This window comes from Notothenia rossii (assembly GCF_949606895.1).
Source record: "Notothenia rossii genome assembly, chromosome: 9".
Taxonomy (NCBI): domain Eukaryota; kingdom Metazoa; phylum Chordata; class Actinopteri; order Perciformes; family Nototheniidae; genus Notothenia; species Notothenia rossii.
This window is the reverse complement of record NC_136907.1, coordinates 53954318-53971980: the sequence shown is the minus strand read 5'-3', so window position 1 is coordinate 53971980 and position 17663 is coordinate 53954318.

Below are 17663 nucleotides of genomic sequence, written 5' to 3'. Positions count from 1 at the left end.
GAAAGTTTTGTTCCACTTTGAAGGACCTTTCCAACTACTCTCTTTCGCATTTCATTTGCTATGTGTTGGCTGATTGTTGCACAGGAATAGTCTGAATGTAAAGTTCTTCCCATGTCTAGTCCATTCAAGACTTGCAGATCAATATCGGACGGTAGATCTGTGAAAGGCCTTCCAGATTTCACAATCTTGTAAACTGTACGAAATACCCTATCAGTAGTTAAGAAGTGATCCCTTTGCATTTCAGAAGTCAATGTTTCCAATGTCTTTTCTTTTGCTTTTTCCATGGTTTTCTCAGCTGCTTGGTGATAGTCTGACATTTTATGCTTGTGTATTTTCTTACGAAGAGACTGCAGCTGTGCTGCTCGGTTTGTACCATAGGCTGTAACCTTAACGTTGGACCACTCCTCAGCAATATGCAACTGGCTGCTCCCACCTGTACTTGGCCCAACCACTTTCATTTTCTGGCAGGTTAGGCAGGCAAGTTTTTTGCTTTGACATATTAGCCATGGATAATACTTTTTTTTCTCCCTGAACTTGGTAGATGTCCAGCATTCAGGGATATCTTGCTCATTATCTCCCTGGTTATTTTGGTCAGAATCATCGACACTATCTCGCCCTGCTTCTGCCTCCTCCTCTCTTCTTTTTTCTACCACAAAAACATAAAATCTATGTTAAAACCCCACTTGGTAAGATACATTTCCCCTCTTCGAAAAAGAAAAGTGTCTATTTAGAATGATCAAACCTGTTCCTTCTGCAGCTCTAGGCTCCTCTGCTTCTGCCTCCTCCTCTCTTCTTTTTTCTACCACAAAAACATAAAATCTGTTAAAACCCCCCCTTGGTAGGATTAGCTACATTTCCCCCTCTTCGAAAAAGAAAAGTGTCTATTTAGAAATATCAAACCTGTTCCTTCTCCAGCTCTAGTCTCCTCTGCTCTCCTTCCTGCTTCCTCGCCATGATTATCCTCTATATGAAGAAAAACAACGGCATTATGGTTTTGTTAGAATGAGCAGACAGTGAAGTAGGCCTACTGTCAAGTTGTGTTTTTTTTTCATATAAAATAAGAGCGATGACATTCAACCACCAGAAGCCGCTATCACACGATTCGGAGGCATGCATCACATTTAAAGCTTTTTAAGTAATACATTTTGGTCGCTCACAGTGACTAAAGGTGCAATTTTCACACTTAATTTATATTATATGATCTCACTAAAATGAATGGAAAGCTTATCAAACAAAGTGCTTAAATCACTAGTGGATACATGATCATCGAATTGATACACAAAATCAGCCTAAAGATCCTCCAGGAACCTTAATTCAAATGGGTTCTTTCGGAACCAGTTTTCATACTGAAGAATCCCAAACTTGGACTATCTACCATCCTTAACTGAACTTCACCGGCTGTTTCAGGAACCGTCAACGACACCTGTTCTTCTCTGTGTTCTTCTGCCCCTGTCGTCTCTGCTTGTACACTAGCTTATTCTGCCTCATCCTAAATTACATTTAATTTTTTTCCCCGACTGAACATGTCTAGGCTAGTTAAGTGTGTTGCTTATGCGGTCGCCTAAGCAGTAAAGAGCTGTGGGAAACCCTGCGAGATATTCCATGTGAAAAAGAAATCAAATCTGACATTAACTTTGTGAATATAAGAAAGGTCTAACCTGACGTTGGTTACTATAGCAGCTAGTACTAGCTGCCTGGCGTTAGGCTAGTTAACAAGAAAAAAAACGTAAGCTCCCAAACTATAACTCTGTTGTTATCGCCTCTGTCCAGAGATTACACATTTGGTGACATATCAAAAGTATTCTTGACTTACCTTCAGTGGTACTTTTTGTCCTCTTAAAGCCGAAGTAGTCCCTCAGGTCAAGCTGTCCTTGTCGCTTACTGGCCATGATGCTTGCACAGGCTGCGCTGCTATCGTTGACGCTGACTGACTTGACATCAATTTCGTGATCGTGATATGTGCACGAGCCCCTCGTCAACAGTATTTTAGCGGCTAAAATAATGTGGACGAGGGGCACGTGACGTGCACATATAAAATGTAGAATGTTGAAAATTAAACATTGGCAATATTTCCACATTAATTGATCAAATAACAGGGGATGGGAAGGGGGGATGGCCGTTTCATAAGGGGGATGGTTTTGACCATTTTAATACCTAAGGGGGATGCCATCCCCCCCCATCCCCCCTCAACTCGACTACTGTATATAAGTGCTCTGTTAATAATTATATCGCTCGAAGTGGAGTCGAAAGAGATGAGTTTTCAGCCTGCGCCGGAAGATGTGTAAGCTTTCTGCTGTCCTGATTTCAATGGGGAGCTCATTCCACCATTTTGGAGCCAGGATAAGAAACCCACGTGTTTTTGCTGATGGGAACTTGGGTCCCCCTCGCAGTGAGGGTGCAGCGAGCCGTTTGGCTGATGCAGAGCGGAGTGCACGTGCTGGGGTGTATGGTTTAACCATGTCTGTTGGAGATTTGGAGGATGTTTAAAACCAACCTCGTCTCCGCGTGTCGTTTGATAAGCTGGGTAAATTCGTAAAAAGGAAGGGATTAAGAAACACCAGAATGCAAGTTAAACAATAATCTTGTTTTAATGATAAAAAGTAACAATACAAATACAAATACAAACACAAAGGAAGCAGCTGAAAAGGATCCAAAAACGTTACTTTTACTTTTTTACTTTAACCATTTTTGGAGATCACCGACGGTGATGAAATAAAGAGGACCATGGCCAGGTAAATAAGATTAAGTTGTTCCTAGCCCCCAGTAATGTTACATTATAGTACATTATGTACATAGCTGATGTCATTTAATCATATTATTTCATATTTAAAATAAATCTTAATTTTTCTATACTAATAAAACTATGTTTTTTTAAATGAACAAAAGCATGTTGTATGGATTGATTCTTAACAATATTAGTTTTCTAATCTTAATATCTAGCTGTGGTTTATAACAGTTTATATTCTCCTTCTTCCCCTAAACCTGCCCAGATGACACCGGAGGCCTGTACTACGTAGCCGGATTTTCGCTTAGCGTGCTAACTTCAGGGAAAACTCTGGGTTTCCGGTCCTACGACGCTGGTTCTCTTTTTAGCGGGCTAGATCTCCATGGTAACTTATGCTGAGCGGCTAACTAGGGGCCTATACTACGAATCAAGATTTTCGTTTAGCAAGCTAACTTCAGTGATTTCCGGTCCTACAAAGCTGTTTCACTTTTTAGCGGGCTCGATAACTTATGCTGAGCAGCTAGCCTGCTCCGGAGCAGGATAGGTTCCAGGATAAGAGATCAACTCAGTGAAAGCACCGCCTGCTGACCAATCAGAGCTCAGTGCGCGGAGGAAATACAGTTTAAACTGCCGTTGCAGGAAAGACGGCCGGACAAAATCACCGACTGTGTGAACGTGAAAATGAATAGAATACCACCTCCCATCTTCAGAGCAATCTGACTATTATAACTATTATACTATTATTATGCTATTATGTTAAGAAAGCCTAATTAAATATCTGCCACAACATAAGTAACCGGATCAAAGTAACATTACGTAGCCTACAGTCCGCGGCACTGTGAGTGCAGACGTCGATGTGTCCCATTATCATTCATATCACATCATATCACATCATAATGTATTATATTTCCTTATCTGAGTCAGCTTCTTGAGCCGTATCTGGCCGTGCAACACTTACAGTGTCACATACTGTATGCAGAAGTATTATTTTAAGCAACACATTAAGTTGACGAAACACTCGAGTCAAATGTAATCAAAGTCAGATCGTGTCTTAGACGGGGCAGTGATATCATAAACCTTTTTAATGTACGCATTCAAACTGTTGCGTGAGACATTATATTCAGCAGAAGTCTCCAAGTTGCAGTCAACCAAAGTAGCTTGTAAGTATGGTAACGGACAGAAAAAACACACGACCACATCGGTCAGAGTTTGGCCTGGAGTACGGGCCGTTTATTGTATCTGCGCATGCTCATTAGCATCACCACGTTTCAGGCACATTCTGATGATGTCATACACATGAACTGAAACATGACTTTGTTATTATACAAATATACTCAACACTCCCACTCAAAGACATGTTGATAACTCTCTACAGTGGTACACAGAATCCAAATAAATAAAAACAAAAACTTCTCTAGCAGTGTTCAATTGTTATACCTGCAATTCACATTACTCTCCAAACAAATACCCTTTGAACTTGTCAAATGTTGCCTTTGTCAACGGCTTGGTTAGGACATCAGCTACCATGTCTGCAGTAGGACAATATGTAATAGAGATCTTCCCCTCAGCATGTGCAGATTGTACAAAATGGTATTTGATGTCTACATGCTTGCTTCTCTGTCTGGATACAGGGTGATTGGTGCGGGTGGGGATGGATAGGAGGTTGGCTTCTGATGAGCGGAGGCAGCGGGAAGGGGTGTGGTGGTGCAGCAGGTCTGTGAGGTAGGGGGGGGCCTGATTGTTGAGGGCTTTGTGAGTAATGAGGAGGACTTTGAAGTGGATTCTTTGACGGACGGGAAGCCAGTGGAGGTTCTGGAGGATGGGAGTGATGTGGTCTCGGGAGCGGGTGTGGGTGAGGAGGTGGGCAGCAGAGTTCTGGATATGTTGGAGTACATGTACATGTCATAATGTATATCAAGCTACCTACTATCTCTCTGTATCCTTTTGAATCGATAACTTCACCCTCAGTGTCAAAATGTAACTTTTGCTCGCATGGAGTTGACCTTGGTTTGCATTCTGACATGCTAAACCTCTCTAGCATCTTTGCTATGTGTCTCTTTTGGCTCATTTTGATCTCCCCCTCACTCTCTGTAAAGTCGATACATAAGAAGTGTTTAAGTTCACCCAAATCTTTCATTTTAAACTTCCTCTTCAACATCTCTTTGACATCACTGAGTGAGCCGTTGTTATTGGCCGCTATAAGTAGGTCCTCTACCCGTATCAACAGAATAACTCTTTCGTTCTCAGACTCTTTTCTGTAGACACAATGATCAGCATCATTTTGCACAAACCCATTCTCTGTAAGATGAGCATGTAGTAACTTGTTCCAGTTTCGCCCGGATTGCTTTAAACCATACAATGACTTGTTGAGTTTGCACACAAACAGTGTTCCCCTGTTTTAGATTTTGCCTCAAAACCTTCGGGCTGTTCCATATATAACTCACACTCTATTGGTGCATGGAGATAAGCTGTCTTCACATCCATTTGGTGTAGGATAAGATCCTCCTGTATAGCCACCTGCATCAATGTACGTACAGAAGTCATATTTGCTGTCGGTGAAAAAGTTTCCTTGTAATCAATTCCCTCTACTTGACTATAGCCTTTAGCTACATATCTGGCTTTAAAAATCTCAGATCCTTCTGGGCTTTCCTTAACTGCATATACCCAACGACCTCCCACTGCTTGCTTGCCCTTTGGCAGTGTGGTCAGACTGGAGGTCTCATTCTCTGTTAAATAGTTTATCTCCTCTTTCATTGCATCAGCCCACATTTTTTATTTCTAGAGTCTAGACACTGCACTAATTCAGCATATGCTTCTGCATTCTTTGTTGCGTCTTCTTCAAGTGCTTGTTCGTCGTTGTAGTCTATTGCTGGTTCTTCCAGGATAACTTCAATGAGGCCGCGCAGTTCCATGTGCGCCAAAAACCTCGTCTCCCATAACTCAAAGTTTTTCTCGTCACCGTCGAATAACAACTTAAACCACCTTTGGCCTCCTTGACTGGGCCCATCACCTGTTGCGTGAGACATTATATTCTGCAGAAGTCTCCACGTTTGCAGTCAACCAAAGTAGCTTGTAAGTATGCTAACGGACAGAAAAAACACACGACCACATCGCTCAGAGTTTGGCCTGGAATACGGGTCGTTTATTGTATCTGCGCTGCTGCGCATGCTCATTAGCATCACCACGTTTCAGGCACATTCGGATGATTTCATACACATGAACTGAAACATGACTTTGTTATTATACAAATATGCTCAACACAAACACTTTTTATTTTACCAGCTGTATTCACCTTGCAGGTGCAACTATGTGGCTTTTATCCAGGATAAAGTGTTTAAGTCATGGATGTTTAAAGTTTAACGTCTTCATATTTGTCTAATATTATAGTTCACTTTTCATTCAGGAAGTATGACGCTGCGCTGTCAGTGCGCTTCTCCATGTTTGTGATTGGTCAAATGTTGCTAACCACGCCTCTTTTATGTGAACGCGCACCTAACTAGGAAACGGCTGGCTTGAGCGACCCACTTGATAACCCGCGTCGTAGGACCGTTTAGTGAGAGCGCGTATGTTTTGGATTAGGCCAACCGGCTAACTCAAACATATCGGTATGTTGAACCGGCTTCGTAGTACAGGCCTCAGGTCAGCACCTCCACGTCCAGCAGCAACGTGACCCCCTGCTGTGCTGAAATACACAATTAAATATTTTATATACCCTATTATTTGTATTAATATAATAACACATAATTTAAGACAGTTTAATGACCTAGAGATATCCTATTATTCCACTGGGTATGTACACATGTTGTAAATAATGGTTAAAACCTCAGTAAATGAAATAAACAATGTGTTTAACAATTACTATTTTAATTCATTTTTGTATTTTCATCTAATCACAAAGTAGAGGGAAGATTATATCCATCCTCTCTCTGCAGCTTCATGTCTTCTTTTATGATAACTTTCATCATTGAGACAGAAGAAATCAATCATGTCATTTAACATCACCTGCAGTAAAACAAATATTAGCAAAAGTGTGTTTATCAAGTGTTTATTTTAATTGTATGTGCAGCAAGCATACAGAAGCAGCTGTTTTGGGAATCAGACAGACTCAAGCTATAATCATTAAATATCTATTAAAAGAAAGGACACAGAAAAAATCTATTTCTGAAACTAAGACACAAAAAAGTGCAAGATAAAATATAGATTAATATAAACAAACACCATTTAGATTAAGTAATATCATTTTAATTGTAGATTAAATCTAGACAGTATTGCAAATAAATAAACTGTTAACAGCAATGTAATGAGTATATACATGCAAAATTAGAAGTACTATAGGCACACAGATGAAATGTGTTAATTTGAAGTACAAGTATGTAAGGCTTACCCAGCTAGAAATGTTTGGTTCTAAAAACATTCTGAGAATGTAACCATTCACTGTTCTAGGAATGTTTTCAACGGGAAGTTTCCTTTTGGTTTCCCAGAATGTTCTTCTGAAAGGTAGGATAACGATAATAATAATAATCATATGATGTAATCATCATGTTATCATGTAATCAGACCCCTCTCCTTTTTTTCTGCCAGCTGAGTGTTATCCCCTCAGCATACAGGTCAAAACCTCAACTCGATACTCATCCAACAGCTGACGACTATTTTTGACTTGAGTGCCTGTATTCATCAAAGCACTGAGTTCTATGGACAGAAATGGAAGGACTTTAGCTTTCATCTTAGGGTCTATCTATACAATTATGAAAAGGCCAACATTATTACAGACTTCAGATGCTGGTAATCATAATATGTATGTAGGTGAGTGCTCACTGCTTCAATTCAGGAAGAATCTATTCAGTGAGACAAAGTATGGCCTGACTGATATTCATCTGAGGAGTGAAGTGAACAGACAGACAGATGAACAGAAACCGTGAGGGGCAATAGCCTCACTCCTTCTAAGATTCACACAAGCACGCATGCAAGCACACGCACACAGTCTGCGTTGTTACATGAACATTTCAAAAGCCTTTTTATGAACAACTTGTGTAAACAAATTCATTTTGGGAATGAAAAAAGTTAAGCATGGCTATAAATAGCATTGCATTTGCACAAAATTATTTGTTTCTTTGTCAATTAGTGGATAAAAGACAACACTGTGTTCAACTAATTTTCTTTCTTATTAAGATGCAGAATCCTTCCTCCTTCTGGGCGGGAGTAGATCAATCCGTAGGGACTTGCCTTGAGAACCCTGAGCAAGGCACTGCACCCCACAAATGCAGAATCTTGGTGCATTTCCCAACAGTGGGTTTTGGATTTCTGCTTCTGGAATGTACGGTTTTGTTAATTTTCTTTTTTATATCACTGTGAATTTAAATATCTTTAGGTTGAGGTTAATTAAAGATTAGTATTGGATAAATGAAAATAGTCGCTGGTGGCAGTATAATGAAGCTGTGCACACATGGATGGTGACTCACATGCGTACACACACACTTTTCAGGTTTACATATTTAATTGAATTGAAATGAATTTGTCACTTGGTGACATTTTGATCTTTTTACACTGAACACAATGGCACGTCCATGAAAAAACAACATGCTAAAGCACTTAATCTAGTGCCAACAGACCATATAATTAACCATTTGTTTTCTTAATTAACTGACTGACCCATGAAATTATGGCACATCACAGGCTTCCTTCATCTGTTGTCAGCAGGGAGCAGCCCTGACAGTGGGTAATTGAAATATTATGGGCTCATTACAAAATCTGTGAGCCGGTTTTCTGAGCGCCCCGCCTCCCCCTCCTCTGCTGAGGGCCTTCCCTCTGTCGCTCTTTTGCTCTCAGCTATGGTAGAAAGGTTTCATCCTGTATTTGACCACTACATGGAAAGCGACAGTAGCAGAGACAACAATATAATGTGTATCTAATCAAAACTTGCATTACAAATCTAATTTGTCAATCACAGGGTGCAGCTCAAGGTGCTTTAACAATATGGCAAACAAGATAAACAGAAAACCAATATATGCAATTCAGTTCAAAGGCTAAAACCTTTTTTGCAAACATGCAGGTACAGTAATAATACAAATTAAAAGACAAATGAATTAGACCACAGAACTGATGCTCTGGAAAATCCCATGTTAACTTCTATAACAGTGCCAAAGACACATTGATACAGCATTTGATATCTTTGTTTGATTTAAAATGTATTCCAGCTCAGATTACTGATATCATTCGTTATGATTTCTGGGAAGTGCACAGGAGATTCCTGCAAATTAATGGCTTTTGTTCCAAAAATATAACACCAGTTGCAATGTAGCTTTGTGCCATTAGGCGAGAAATGGCTCTAATGGGGCTTTCACACCAACGCGATTCCAGGGCCGGTTCGGAGCTAGAGCCTGCAAAGCACCGTTTTTTCCTGTTCACACCGCAGCGGAGCCGGCTCTAAGCTCCGGAATCCGGTTCGTTTCAAGCCCCAAAAAATTGTCGGTCTAGAAGCAAGAACCGCATACGTCACGCTTACGTCGGAGGTGGGCGAGATTCACCTGAGCTAACAGTTAAAGGCGAGTACGGCAAATAAAAGTTGTAACAAGCAGTACCGCTGAGCAAAGTGTCTAGAATTTTGTTTTGTGTTATAGCAGCTATCGGATGGAATCAATACATGGGCAGCACAGGTTGTCATGTCCGACTATCACAAGGAGAGTCATAATGAAAAATACGCCTGTAGAAAACGGCTTATGCCACAATAGGATAGCAACAAGTTGTCAAGATAGTCAGTTTAGCTTTTGGTGCTATGCTAACATCACCCATTTTATACCAGAGAAACTTTCATAACAGCGTTGTGATGCCAAACAGCGTCAAATCATACTGAAAAACATTCACTTGTTGACCTAGTTACAGGTGTGCGTATGGTGATAAAATGTCTGAGCGGAGGTGAGGTAAGGCCGTGTATTATTTTGTACATGAGGCAAGCATTTGCATATCTCATTACATTTTCCCAGCTCAACCAGTTATATTTTGTGAGTATTGGGCAATGATGAGAATTAACTGATTTCTTATCTACTATTTTAAGTGTTTGTTTGTACAATGATTCCAGGGGTTTAAGAGTGGTTGTACAGGCATGTGACCAGGTTGTTAAACAGTAGGTGATATGAGATAGAACCATCGAGTGCATGTACATCAGAGCCACCTCTGTTGATATGCAGTTCCTGGTAAACCTCAAATTGAATAGACTGAATTTGACCCTGTTGCAAACCTTTTTCACCTGAGCCTTAAAATTGAGTCTTGAATCAATTAAGACCCCCAGGTATTTGTACTGTGAGACCACCTGTAGCCTCTCCCCGGACACAAACACATCTGGCTCAACGCAGGAGGACTTGGTTTTGGTGAAGAACATACATACAGTTTTACTGACATTTAGCTGCAGACAGCATTGCTCCAACCAAGCTGTTACATGAACCATCTTGTTCGTCAGTTCATTAGCCACTTGTGTCAGACTGCCTCCGTGAACATAAATTACAGTATCATCAGCATACATTTGGATGTTTGTGTCAGGACATATCAATGGTAAGTCGTTTATATACAATGAAAATAACCATGGACCCAGAATTGACCCTTGTGGGACACCTGTGGACAGCCGGAGGTTAGATGATTGATTATTCTCTACTCTGACATACTGAGAACGGTTGAACAAATATGATTCTATCCATTTAAGTGTTAGTGTAAGTTAATGCCGGATAGCTTAGATATGAGTTTGTTAAAGGCCTTTAAGTCGAGAAACACTGCTCCTACAACACCACCTTTATCCATTTTGGATTTAATTTTTTCTGTGAAGAAACAGTTGGCTGTTTCTGTAGAGTATTTGGCCCTAAAGCCAAATTGCATTGGATGCAGAGAAAAAGCACTGTTATTCAGATGGTTCATAATTTGTTCAGTTACAAGTTTTTCAACGACTTTTGATACTATAGGAAGGATACTAATTGGCCTGTAGTTATTGGTAGACATTGGGTCTCCACCTTTAAAGATTGGGATAACTACAGCCGGCTTCCAGACATTTGGAAACATTCCTTGACAGAAAGAGAGGTTGATGATATTGGCAATAGGATGAGAAAGAGTTGTACTGAGTTCTTTGAGCATAACTGCATCCATACCAAATATATCCTTTGCTTTAGATGGTTTAAGGGATTTAATTACTCTTTTAACTTCTGCTTCAGTTGTGTTTCTTAAGCTGAAAGCCGGCTCCATTGTATCAATTTGACAATTACTTGTGCAGTCAGGAGAAAAACACTGTGCAATGTTAGCAACAGAATCAATAAACTCCGGTGGAAGAGCAGCACTGCAGCGCTCGGTAAATGCCGCTGAAACACATTAATAAACAATGAACAACGGCACTCTGGAGAAAAGTATAAGGTTGGAGAAGTCGTTATTTAATTTAATCACCACTTCGTATGATTAAAAGCAACACGATCATCGACCCGGCGCAGTCCCCCATTGTTGTTGTAGTGAGCGCGGAGGCTGAAAAGAAAAACCGGTTCCGAACCAGAAAAGCTCTAGCACGGAGCTAGAATGGGAACCGCGTTGGTGCGAAAGGGGCACATGAGATTCAGGATGGGATAAAGTGTTGTGTTTTCAAGGTAAAGTAAAGACAAGGTGGGCTTGGGAGGGAACAAACAAAACAGAGAAAGGTTGGACTGAGGTGGGGAAAGGTACAACTGATGAAGACAGAGTGAGGTGTGTAAAAGAAGAATAGGAGAGAATTAGGAGGGAGGAAGGCTGATGGAGACCGAATCAGAGTCTTTGCCTTTCTGATTTAGTCTAGCTGTCATCCTGGCCGGCGATTAATGAAGTATGGAATGCCATCCTTTATCCCTGGGAATTTCTCCTCTCCCACATCACAGATTGCTGTTCCTGAAACCCTCACTTAATCTGTATTTCACTCTCTCCACTGTATCTTGAGAGGCAGCTATAAATTGGGATAGCCCACGTTACCACTGATACCCAGATACAATTGCAGTGGTTAATGAGAAACTGTCAGGAAGAGGGGATAGTGGAACAGGAGCGGAGAAGGTATGGAGGGAAAGAGGGTCAGTATATGAAGAATGCATGATATCACAGAAGTGTGAGGACCGTGGGGAGAAGCTGGGAAGATTGCTGTTTGTTGCTAACAGCCATCACCCTCCAGTGGGATTACGAGAGCACTGAACTGTGAAGTACAAACATGGAAGCCTTTTGGGCTGAATGATTTGGCTTCTTTTTTTGTTATTTTTAAAGGAAAAGACTACAAAACAATCACAGTATTGACTAGGGAATATAAAGATTAAAAGGAAGGGACCACATTATTCCGATCGTGTTCTCGTTGCACTTAATTTCTAAAGAGTCCCAAATTTATTTGTAGATTTCACTCCCAACATTATTACCCAGGGCTTACAGGTCATTAAACTGCCAGTGTTGGTTTTATTCTGTTCACCAACTATATCACTTTATCCATTATAGGGTTTATATAGATGTATACCTTCTGGAATGGACGATCTGTATGTTCATTTATCTGGCACTGTGAATCTATCAGTGGATCATCTTCCTTGCAAAGCTCATACAGTCAGCACACTGCGCTGTAGTCTTTTTCTTAGTGTCTATGTGTGGTAACCGTGACTGAGGTTACCATATGTAAAGCTAGTCACTGACAACGCCACCTCCTGCTAAGGGGCAGGAGGAACCCGTGGACCCTAAATGTAAGTCGTGGACCGTTTTTAAAGCTTCCCTTAATAGGTTCAATTATGACAGAGGCATGAATTCCAAAAATATACGCAGCTTTATTTAACAAGTGGTGGAAATAGTTTAAAATATCAATTTATGTAAAGTGTAAAAATGGCAAATACAATTCAACACGTATATAAGTTACCCTCCTCCGCTGGGTAGGCCTGGTCCGCTGGGTTGCAGTGCCTGCTAATCGCGAGGGACAAAAACAAGAAAGGCCACACACCAAAACAACAAAAGCATGCAATATTCAAACCACAATCTCTATAAAATAATAACAGTGAGATATTTAGCATACAGAAAAGTGTCACACCGTGCAGTCCCTACACTGAAGGCAGGCAGCGTTCCACCCGGGCCCAGGCCTACGCCGCAGAGGAGCGCAACCTACGACACAAACAATAAAATGATTATACTGCCATAAACTGCACATGAAGAAAATACAAAAGAAACACTATAGGACAGTGGCTGGCCTGGTCTTTCAAAGAGTAGATTTCCAACTCAGCTTAATCCTGCCGGGGAAATGATCACTTAATATCCCGGGTAGCTGGGCCGGTTGTGTACATTAAGCTCCGGTCTTGTGCCTGTCGGGAGAGTTTCCATCCGTCAATGGTCAAATCTCGTCTTGCACTCGCCCTTTGTGAGAGGGAGAAGACCAGTGACAGGCAGCCAAGAGAGACTTTCTTGAACTGACGGCAAACTTTTTATGGCTTCCTGTTTACCCGGTCACCGGTCATGTGACCGCATCAGGTGACACCGTCAGGTGACAATGACGTCAGATTCCCACTTATGATTGCTACAAAGTTTTTGAAAAAATGTAATATAAATAATAAAGTATACTTGGACACAATTTAACAATGCAACAAAATTACAGATTTGTTTTCATTTTTTAGAACCCTTTCAGCTGCTGCTTTTATGGATTTCACAATTAAGTGAAATTAAGTGGTTAAAACAAATACCATTACTATTCTTGATGCCTAAATACACAACTGATTTTTGTTTCAGTATTTGCTTTGATTTAACTGATTGTAAGAGCAAGTGTTAGGAAGTTAAACCGGTCATAATTCCCGTTTTAAAACCTTTATTACCCCTCGAAAACCTACTTAAATGCATGAACACAGTTTCACAAAGGAGAGGCCTAATCTAAAATGGACATGAACACAAGTAAACCTGATAAAAAATTCTGTTTACTACCAATTAAGTTAACAGTTTGATGTTCCACCGCTATTACTGCGGGTCCAAATCACATTCACACTCTGGAGCAAGAAAAAATCAAAATACAACCCGAGACCCTTGACGACACAAAATAACTTTAATGACCAATTAGACTGAATATAATTTAGGTTTGGCAGACCCATTAATTACATTTGTAGTTCTTCGTTTGGCATTCATTATTTATGGTGAACAACCGTTTGGCAAATCAGATAACATATCAATGCCTCCTGGGATTCCATTTAAAAAGTTTGTGAAAGGCAAACCATATTATCTCAAGCTAACTCACTGGGTAAGAAAGTGACCTACCGGCAGAAGCCCATGTAGTTGGTAGTGGCCCAAATATCCCATTCCCCTGGGCTTTTCCTGTCAGTGGTTCCATCAGAGGTAACAGTGTGTGGGCAGCCATGCAGAGTCAGTCTCATGTAAACATTTTGCCCTTGTATACAGGGACGGACTGGGACTGAAAAACAGGCCTGTACTCTGACCCATCCCAGCCCAAAATGATTGGTGCCATGCAGGGGTGTAGTGCTATGTGTTGAAGCACCTTGTGGCTGGGTTGAAGGTTATGTAACCACTGTCCATGATGCTTTTTTGATGGTTTTATTAACTCATAATTCTTTAAAAATCATGATGTGCTTTTAGCGTGACTTTACATCATCTGTCCTTGGGCTACAGATGAAAATAGCCTCAGCTGCATTTACAGAAATGCATATTAATGTGCACAGTCCCTGTTAAATAATCTAATACATTAAAAATAAATTAACACACTAGTCAGGATCAGCAAAGCAGGAGAGTCAGTAAATCAGTCTGCACTGATCCATGACTGAATGTTGGTGATTCTTCAGTTTCTGATCTCCATAGCTGCTTTATGGAAAAAAAAAAAGTCACTGATTAAAATCCCTGCAGCATGTAAAGGCAGATAAACCTGCAGCCCCTGAAATGTGCCGCACCAGTGCGCAGAGTGTAGTACCGTTAATGACGGCAAGCCACTGTTTAATCTCATTAGGTCTGTTAAAAAGGACAGAAGGCTGCTACATTATAACACACACACACACACACACACACACACACACACACACACACACACACACACACACACACACACACACACACACACACACACACACACACACACACACACACACACACACACACACACACACACACACACACACACACACACACACACACACACACACATGTGTATCTGCATCGTTTCTACACGGACCACTATTGCGGTAAGCAATATTAAGCTCTATTATGAGACACGTGAATTTAGAGACCGAAGCGTCCACAGTCACATGCATTCTGGGGGCCAGAGCGGGCGACGTTGAGGCGCATCTTAGACTGCTGGCTAAAAATAAACGTAAATACAGTAGGATTGTTATTCACGTCGGTGGTAATGATGTTCGTTTACGCCAATCAGAATGCACCAAACTTAATGTGGCGTCGGTGTGTAGTTATGCTAAAACAATGTCGGACACCGTAATCTTCTCTGGTCCCCTCCCCAATCTGATCAATGATGACATGTATAGCCCCATGTCATCATTTCAGCGCTGGTTGTCTGGGGTGGTGCCCAGCAAACAATGTGGGCTTCGTGAATAATTGGACAGCCTTCTGGGGAAAACCTGGTCTGATTAAGAGAGACGGCATTCATCCTACTTTGGAAGGTGCAAATCTCATTTCGGCAAACATTTCAGGGCTCTGTGGACTTAATCCATGACAAACTGGAGTTGAGACCAGGAGGCAGAGTCGCAGTCTTACACGCTTCTCTGCGCTCTCTCCTAGGCAGTCATCCATAGGAATCCCGAACCCAATAAAATACCCAATATTAACGGTGTGTGTGTCTGCCCAAGGACAATTTAAGGTAAAACCTAATAGAGGTGTCATACATAATAACCTAATAAAAGTAAATGTAACAACTACTACAGTGCAACAAAACAGGAAGATTAAATGTGGTCTCTTAAACATAAGATCTCTAGCATCTAAAGCAATACTGGTAAATGATTTAATATCAGATTATAATATTGATATATGCTGTCTCACTGAAACTTGGTTGAGACATGAAGAATATGTCAGCATAAATGAGGCCACTCCACCCAGCCATATCAATACTCATATTGCCCGAGGCACGGGCCGAGGAGGTGGAGTGGCAGCAATCTTTGACTCAAGTTTACTTATCAATACTAAACAAAAATTAAATTATACCTCCTTTGAAAGCCTCATTTTCAGTCTTACGCATCCGACCTGGAAAACTTTGCAGCCAATCTTATTTGTTACAGTGTACCGTGCACCAGGTCCTTATTCAGAATTCTTATCAGAATTCTCTGAGTTTTTATCAGCTTTGGTACTTAAAACAGATAAAGTAATTATCGTAGGTGACTTTAATATTCATGTTGACGATGATAAAAATAGCCTTACTGTTGCATTTAACTCTATATTAGATTCTGTTGGTTTCTGTCAGAGTGTAAATAAACCAACCCACTGCTATAATCACACTCTTGACCTTATTCTGACTTATGGTATTGAAATTGAGCAACTATTAGTCGAACCGCATAATCCTGCTTTATCCGACCATTTCTTAGTAACTTTTGAAGTACTGTTACTAGACTACAAAGCATTAGCCAAAAGCTCCTGCAGCAGAAACCTATCTGTTAGTGCTATAGCCAAATTTAAGGAAGAGATTCCACCAATACTTAACTCAATAGCATGTCTGCATGTAGGGGAGGAAACTTATACAAAATGTACACCACCCCAAATTGATCATGTTGTTGATAGTGCTACAGATGCGCTGCGAATAAAATTAGACTCTGTTGCTCCTTTGAAAAAGAAGAAAATAAAACAACATAGATTAGCTCCATGGCATAATGCCGAAACCCGCAAAATAAAGCAAAAGTCGAGACAACTTGAAAGGATATGGCGTTCCACTAAACTTGAAGAATCTCGTTTAATTTGGCATATTACACTCAATGAATATAAGAAAGCACTGCGTAAAGCGAGAGCAGCATACTACTCTTCATTAATAGATGAGAATAAGAATAATGCAAGATTTCTTTTCAGCACTGTAGCCAGGCTGACAGAGAGCCACAGCTCGACTGAGCCTTCTATTCCCATAGCACTCAGTAGTAATGATTTTATGTGCTTTTTTAACGATAAAATTGTTACTCTTAGAACCAAAATCAATGACCTCTTGCCTTTGACCAGTATAGTGTTATCAACAGCTCCCGGAAACGTAAGTTCTAATATTACACTAGATAGTAAACTAGAATGCTTTTCAGCCATAAACCTTGAACAATTAAATTCAATGATTCTCTCTTCTAAACCATCAACGTGTATCTTAGACCCGATTCCAACTAAGCTGTTAAAAGAAGTTTTTCCATTAATTAGCACTTCTTTATTAAATATTATGAATATGTCTTTATTATCAGGCTATGTTCCACAATCATTCAAAGTAGCAGTGATAAAACCGCTTCTTAAAAAGCACAACCTCGATCCAGAGGTTTTAGCCAACTATAGACCTATTTCTAATCTTCCGTTCCTCTCAAAAATTCTTGAGAAAGCAGTCGCAAAACAGCTGTGTGATTACTTAAAAAACTATGATTTATTTGAAGATTTTCAGTCTGGCTTTAGAACACAACATAGCACAGAGACAGCTCTGGTTAAAGTCACAAATGATATTCTAATAGCCTCTGACAAGGGACTTGTCTCTATTCTTGTCTTGCTCGATCTTAGTGCTGCATTTGATACTATCGACCATGATATCCTATTGCAAAGACTAGAGCACTTAGTTGGCATACAGGGAACTGCTTTAGGCTGGTTTAGGTCCTATCTATCTGAACGCTCTCAGTTTGTACGTGTCAACGATGAATCTTCCATGCAAACCAAAGTTAGCCATGGAGTGCCACAGGGCTCAGTGCTTGGACCTATTTTGTTCACCCTATATATGCTTCCGTTAGGCAATATTATAAGGAATCATTCTGTAAACTTTCATTGT